At 37.5% G+C, this 7500-nt stretch overlaps 1 protein-coding gene and 1 pseudogene across 1 annotated transcript in view; both read left to right on the plus strand.

The window, feature by feature from the left end:
* LOC141562104 (inhibitor of carbonic anhydrase-like) overlaps positions 1-7500 on the plus strand; it is an 82535-nt gene that overhangs the window by 41481 nt on the left and 33554 nt on the right.
* Positions 1-7500, plus strand: part of LOC141559655 (inhibitor of carbonic anhydrase-like) — a 24164-nt pseudogene that overhangs the window by 16053 nt on the left and 611 nt on the right.

The raw sequence follows: 7500 nt of genomic DNA on the forward strand, positions 1-7500 counted from the left end.
TGTAAGACACTAAAATGAATTACTAAGGAAGATTAAAAGAAAGGTCACCTTTTTTCTTCTTTAATGAAAAAGAACCATCCACCATGGTTATGAGCTTTGTGTTCAAAGATGGAGCCATGCACTAGATGATGTTATGAAAATTCTTCTCATCCAAACTGATTTTCTATTGAATACAAACCTTACATGTATTCCAAGTTTTCGGACTCATCTCTTGCAGAAAAATGAAGCTGATGCCATTTGTGTCGATGGTGGCTTAGTCTATGAAGCAGTTGCAGCCCCCTTTGGTCTGAAGCCTATCATAGCTGAAGACTATGGCTCTGAAAAAGGTGGGTTTTCTCCAATGTGGATCTACTGACTCACTTACCAGAAAATCTCATAGTTCTTGGAATGTTTATAGAACAAAGCTAGGCTGTTCAGAAATCAAAGCTGACTTTTAGTACCAGGAAAGATCTTTTAGGAAGTTCTTGGTGTGCCTCATTAGTCCTCAGTGTTCCCTTTCAGTCTTAATGCAGACTCTGTCATCAGTTACTGCTGCTCCAAGGATAACCCCAAAACTCAAATGTTCCAACTTCTCAAAGTTCCATGATCATCCTCTGGTCATTATAGAGGAAGTTAGTGTGAATGTGAAAGACATTTATTATGCTTACCCACCCTCCAAGCATGATTCCTTTACCATCCTTAGACTGTCTTGTTGGAATCTCTGGCTAGAATATTGGAGACATACATACATATATATCTCTATATATGTATATGTATGTATATGAATATACAAACACACGCTCTCTGGCTAGAATATTGGAGACATATATATGTGTGTATATATATATATATATATATATATATGTATATATGTGTGTGTATATATATATATGTATTAACACATACATACACATATATAGTCTTAGAAGTAGTTCTAAGACTGATTCATTTTTTCCCCTGAGGCTGGGGTTAAGTGACTTGCCCAGGGTCACACAGCCAGGAAGTGTTAAGTGTCTGAGACCAGATTTGAACTCGGGTCCTCGTGAATTCAGGCCTGGTGCTCTATTCACTGTGCCACCCAGCTGCCCCCTAGACTGATTCTTTCAAATAATTCTAATGTGTAGCATTCCTGATTCATTTAATGATCCAACTACTTCACACTTGGCAAACTGATTAATACCTCGTTGGCCCTTAGTTGATACTTATGATTGATTGATTCAATCAATAATTATAAGACTAATATGTTTGTTTGGGGAAGGGGAATGGACTCCTCCATATAGAGGAAAAGAGAAAAATCCACAGGGATATCATGGGGAGTGATTAAAAAAAATTTTAGTCAGAAAATTTCCTAAAACAGACTGCAGAGATTATGCAACTGCCAGTTGGAGGACTTCATAACTTTCATTTGCTTAGGCGGAGCCTTGGGAATAAAAAATCTCTTGCATTCTAAAATTCAACAAGCGTGTATTAAATGCCTACTGTGTTCAGAGTATTGTGGTGGTTGCTGGGGAACCAGAGGCAACAGTCCTTACATTTTGCTATTGAAGAAAGGCAGGAGGGAGATGGAAAAGAGTATAAACATGTACATAGATGAATAAATAATATCTGACAATTTAATACAATTTCATAGAATCATACATTTAGAACCAGAAGATATCTTCAGTTTATCTAGTCTAACCTTCTTACTTTACAGAAGAAGAAATTGAGATCCAGAGAGAATAAATGACAGAACCCTAATAATTGGGGGAATTAGAAAGTCTTGTATGAAGAGACATAAGAGCTGAACCTTGAAGGGAGTTAGAGATTCCAAGGGGCAGTAGGGGGGAGGGAAGCATTCTAAGCATATGGAACAGGTTTTGCAATAGTAGGCAAGAGGTGGAATGTCATTTATGGAAAATAAAAAGTAGAGCAGTTTGACTGGAATATAGAGGCTGTGGCGGGAAATGCCTAATAGCTAGCATTTCCAAAATACTATAAATGTCTCACTTGAGGCTCGTAACAACTCTGGCTGTGGTTACTTACCTGTATTTAAATAGGGGAAGATGCTCCCATGAGTAAAGTATACAAGTATATGATAGACTCCTACAACACATGTAGTGAGTCACTTTTGGTCTTTCTGTACTTACTATAACTTTATGTTATAGATGAGAAAACTGAGGCAGAAAATAGGTGATTTGCCCAGGGTTACACAGCTAGTAAGGAGCTGAGGCTGGCTTTGAACTCATCTTCCTGACTCCAGGCACAAGCACTCTATCATCCATTGTGCCATCTCCCTGCCTCTGTCATCTATAATTAGACTAAAAATTCTCTGGAGAGACTTACATGAACTGATACTAAGTGAAATGAGCAGAACCAGGAAATCATTATACAAGGCAACAAGATTATGAGATGATCAATTCTGATGGACATGGCTCTTCAACAATGAGATGACTGACGCCAGTTCTAATGATCTTGTGATGAAGAGAGCCATCCGCACCCAGAGAGAGAGGGCTGTGAGGACTAAGTGTGGTTCACAACATAGCACTTTCACTCTTTTTATTATTTGCTTGCATTTTATTTTCTTATTTTTTTTCCTTTTGGATTTGATTTTATATAATTTGATAATTGCATAAATATGTATATATATTGGATTTACATATATTTTACCATGTTTAACATGTATTGGATTAATTGCCATCTAGGGGAGAGAGTAGGGGAAGGGAGGGGTAATTGGAACACAAAGTTTTGCAAGGGTTAATGTTGAAAAATTATCTATGCATATGGTTTGCAAATAAAAAGCTTTAAAAAAAAAAAAAGCTCTAGAGCTTGATTGTGGAGATCATTTTTAATGAGATTAAGAATTTACTCCTCAAAACTTTGTTCTGAAATCAAGGAAAAGTTTCCTGATCCTTTCTTCCATTACTTATCAGGTAAAAGTGAAGATTCCAAGATGTCTTGACATCTCCCTATCCCTTGAGACTTTTACTCTGACAACCTTCCCTAATTTTTTGCTTCTTACAGACCGGCAAATTTACTCCTTTGCTGTGGCTGTTGTGAAGAAAGGAACTGATTTCCAACTCAGAGATCTCAGAGGCAAGAAGTCCTGCCACACTGGCCTGGTATGTCAGCTGGGTGGATCATCCCTATTGGGAAACTTGTGGAACTTGGTGTGTTGAACTGGAACAATACCAATGATCCTGTTGAGAAAGGTAAGCTGGCAAGAGGAATGAAAGCACTGGTGACCTGAAACTATATTTTTAAAAGGATGCTTTTATGGAAATATATTTTGCATGACTGCCTATGTATGACCTATATCTAATTGCTTGCCTTTTTAATGAGGGTGAAGGGGAGAGAGGAAGGAAGAGAATTTGAAACAAAATTTTCAAAAACAAATTTAAAATTTATTTTACATGTAGTCAGGTAAAATGCAATATTAAACAAATATATTTCAAAATTATATTTTATGAAGCAAGCAGTTTTTACTTGTATTTGTGTGTGTGAACTTTGGACACCCAGCGAGCAATGTATGAACTTAGATATTCAAGAAAAAGATTATCTAGACCAGAGACTAAGAAGGTTGTTGTGTGCTGAACTCTTTGGCAGTCTGGGGAAATCTGTGCACTCTTTCCAGAAGACTACTTTAAAATACATAAAATAAAATATGATTACAAAGAAAACAAATAGTTTTAAAATAGTGAAAAATAGTGATCAAAATATTTTAAAACAAGCCTTAAGAACCTTTGATTTCTAGATAGATAAGAACCAGCAATGGACACGATGTATATTGGCCCCATGAGAGTAAATCAATGAGCTTTTCAGTGCATAAAAGTTCTATTTTGTAAAAGATGAATTTTTAAAGCTTTGGATTTTTATTCAAACTCTTATGCACACATGCATATACTCACTGCTACATCATATCCACAATGGGTATACACACCATACTCCCATGCACACATGCTCACACCACATGCATGCACTCATGCACACATTTATGCTCACAGTTCATGCACAATGTACATAAACATGCACTCACACTACATACATGAATACATGCACACATGCACACATGCTCACATTACACGCACACACTCATATGTTCTTACAGATCATGTGCAACGAACATACCCACATATACTCAGACTGCAATGCACAATGCTCACACCAATGCAGGCACACATGCACATATTTGTGCTAACACATGCACACATGTGCATGCCACATTCACACATATGTGATAACATATCATACACTTGGGTGCATGTTTGTGCCACATGTGTGCACACATGCACAGATGTGTGCTCACCGCTCATGTACAATATACTCAGACCATACACAAATGCATGCATGCTCATACCACATGCATATGCATGCACAGATATATGCTCACAGCTCATGCATAATATACTCAGACCATACACACATGCATACATGCATATACTCACAACACACATGCACAATGCTTATACTACATGCACACATATATGCTTACGCCTCATACACAATGCACATGCACATATATACGCAGACCATACACATGTACACATACACATTGCCAGCCTTCCCGTGCACACACAGCCCTCAATTGTTTCACGACTTGTTCTCCCCTTATGCAGCGGTAGCCACGTTCTTCTCCGACAGCTGTGTGCCTTGTGCTTTTTGGATGGACTCTCGTTTGTGCCACCTCTGCGTTGGAGCAGAGCCTGACCAGCGTGCCTGCTCAGACAGAGAACTTTACTTTGGCAGCTCAGGAGCTCTCAAGTGAGTAGGACTCTAATTGCAATTTAGACATCTTTGGACCTGTGAACATTTTTTTATTTCCTATACATTTATTCTGGTCTTATATTAGCTTCAAGAATGCTTTCTATATCTTCTACTGAGAAAGAAAACACAAAGTTGTGCTTTCCTTTTATTCTTTAAAGCTTTTATTTAATTTTCTGTTTCTTAAATCATCTTAGTAACCCCAAGTATCCCTCCCACAGAACCACCCCTTATATCAAATAGTATTTTTTTTGAGGAAAAAAAATCAGTGCAAATAATGGTTATGATGAAAAAGTCTAAAAACATAAACAATGTTTATAACACCTACGGACCTACCACATCCACTAAGTGGTAGATCAGGAGTTTCTCAAGTCTCTTCATCCAAGTCCTATTAATCCTTATGATTTTGTTAAAATGACTGTCATTTTTTTCCATTTACATTGTTATAGTCACTCTGTGTATCATTTTCTTGACTCTGTTTACTTCATTCTATCAATTCATGAAATCTTTTCTATGATTCTCTTTATTAGTCAGAAACATCATTTCTTACAGCCCAGTAAGATTCTACCACACTCAAATACTTCCATTCCCCACTTGACAGGGACTTCTTTATCTTCTCACCACCACCACACACCTGTCAGATTGGCTAAGATGACAGGAAAAAATAATGATGAATGTTGGAGGGGCTGTGGGAAAACTGGGACACTGATGCATTGTTGGTGGAGTTGTAAAAGAATCCAACCATTCCAGAGAGCAATTTGGAACTATGCCCAAAAAGTTATCAAACTGTGCATACCCTTTGACCCAGCAGTGCTGTTATTGGGCTTATATCCCAAAGAAATACTAAAGAGAGGAAAGGGACCTGCATGTGCCAAAATGTTTGTGGCAGCTCTTTTTGTTGTAGCTAGAAACTGGAAGATGAATGGATGTCCATCAATTGGAGAATGGTTGGGTAAATTATGGTATATGAAGGTTATGGAATATTATTGCTCTGTAAGAAATGACCAGCAGGAGGAATACAGAGAGGCTTGGAGAGACTTACATCCACTGATGCTGAGTGAAACGAGCAGAACCAGAGATCATTGAACACAGCAACAAGATTATGGGATGATCACTTGTGATGGACGTGGCTCTTTTCAACACTGAGATGATTCAGACCAGTTCCAGTGATCTTGTGATGAAGAGAGCCATCTATACCCAGAGAGAGGATTGTGGGAACTGAGTGTGGATCACAGCATAGTATTTTCACTCTTTGCTGTTGTTTACTTCCATATTATTTTCTTTCTCATTTTTTCCAGTTTGATTTGATTTTTTTTGTGCAGCAAGATAATTGTATAAATAAATATATATACATTGATATATTGGATTTTTAAAAAGGAAGAATTCATATCCCTTGAGCTGAAAGGAATCTTGGTGATCATCTCACCTATTCCTTTTATTTTAGAGGTGGGAAAATGGGCTTAGGGAAGTTTAGTGATTTGTTGTATGTAACATAGAAATTAGTGGTTTCTCTACCTTTTTTAGGGTACATTCCCCCTTTATCTCCCCAGTCCCACCTCACAAATTAAAAAAAAAAAAAGTAAAGGCTCTAGAATAGAAAATGGGCTACAGTATCAGGTATCCATCTGAGAATATCCCTAGAATACTGGAAAAGGGATTATACCTAGAAAAAATCCCCTTAAATAGGTTTCCTTTATGCTAGGCCCAGCATCAGGAAGACCTAAATTTAAATCCAGCCTCAGATTATTCTAGCTATGTGACTCTGGAAAAGTCATGTAACCCCTGTCTGCCTCACTTTCCCTATCTGTAAAATAAGGGTCATAATAGCACCTGGCTTCCAGGCTTGTGAGTATCAGATGAGATAATATTTGTAAAAAACTTAATATAGCGCCTAGTATATAGTAGACACTTAGATGGGTATTTCCTCCCCTTCCCTTCATATTAAAGTTTTTAGATGTTCCACTTTTTACTATATTTTTAAAAAATTCTGTCTTTTCAATAATTATTGGAGAAGGAAGCAGACAGACTTAATGCTCTGACCTTTGTTAGGTACTATGGGAACACAGAAGAAATAAAAATCATAGCTGCTATATTGAGATAGCTCATAGTCTAAATGCAAAGGTAAGAGTAATCGCTGAGAAAAAAAAAACCAACCAAGAATACACTATAGCTAATACACATACGTAATAGCAAGTATTTCCATAGTACTTAGGATTGATTCTCTGCTGTTTGTGCTAATTTTGACCTAACAATTAACGTCAAGAAAACACCACAATATCCAGGCATGGGACTAGCAGTTACAATGAGTAGAAAACTTTTGAATGCTGTGGATAAGTTCACTTACCTTAGCAGTATATTTTCCAGGGATCAACACACTCATTGCTGGAGCTATCTCTGTATTTGGGAGGTTCTGAAGGAAGCATGGGAGAAAAGAAGTATTAGACTGACTATTAAATGGAAGGTCTACTACAGAGCTGTTGTGCTGACCCTCTCATTGCATGGCTATGAATCCTGGGCAGTAACATGCTAGAAAGCTGAGTGATTTCCATTCGAATTGTCAGAAAGATTCTGAGAACGATTCTGAGAAGTGCACATTTAAACACCCCACCTGTTCCCCAACTGCGGTGTTTTCTGAGCTCATACATAGTCAAGACACTGGAACCTGACTCCAGCATAGTGAGATCATTTTGGTGAGAACAAAGGACAACAAGCCATCAACCATTTACAGAGGACTTTACTTTATCTCATTTAAAACTCACAAACCTATGAAGCAGATGCTGTTAT

This window comes from Sminthopsis crassicaudata, chromosome 3 (genome assembly GCF_048593235.1).
Source record: "Sminthopsis crassicaudata isolate SCR6 chromosome 3, ASM4859323v1, whole genome shotgun sequence".
NCBI lineage: Eukaryota > Metazoa > Chordata > Mammalia > Dasyuromorphia > Dasyuridae > Sminthopsis > Sminthopsis crassicaudata.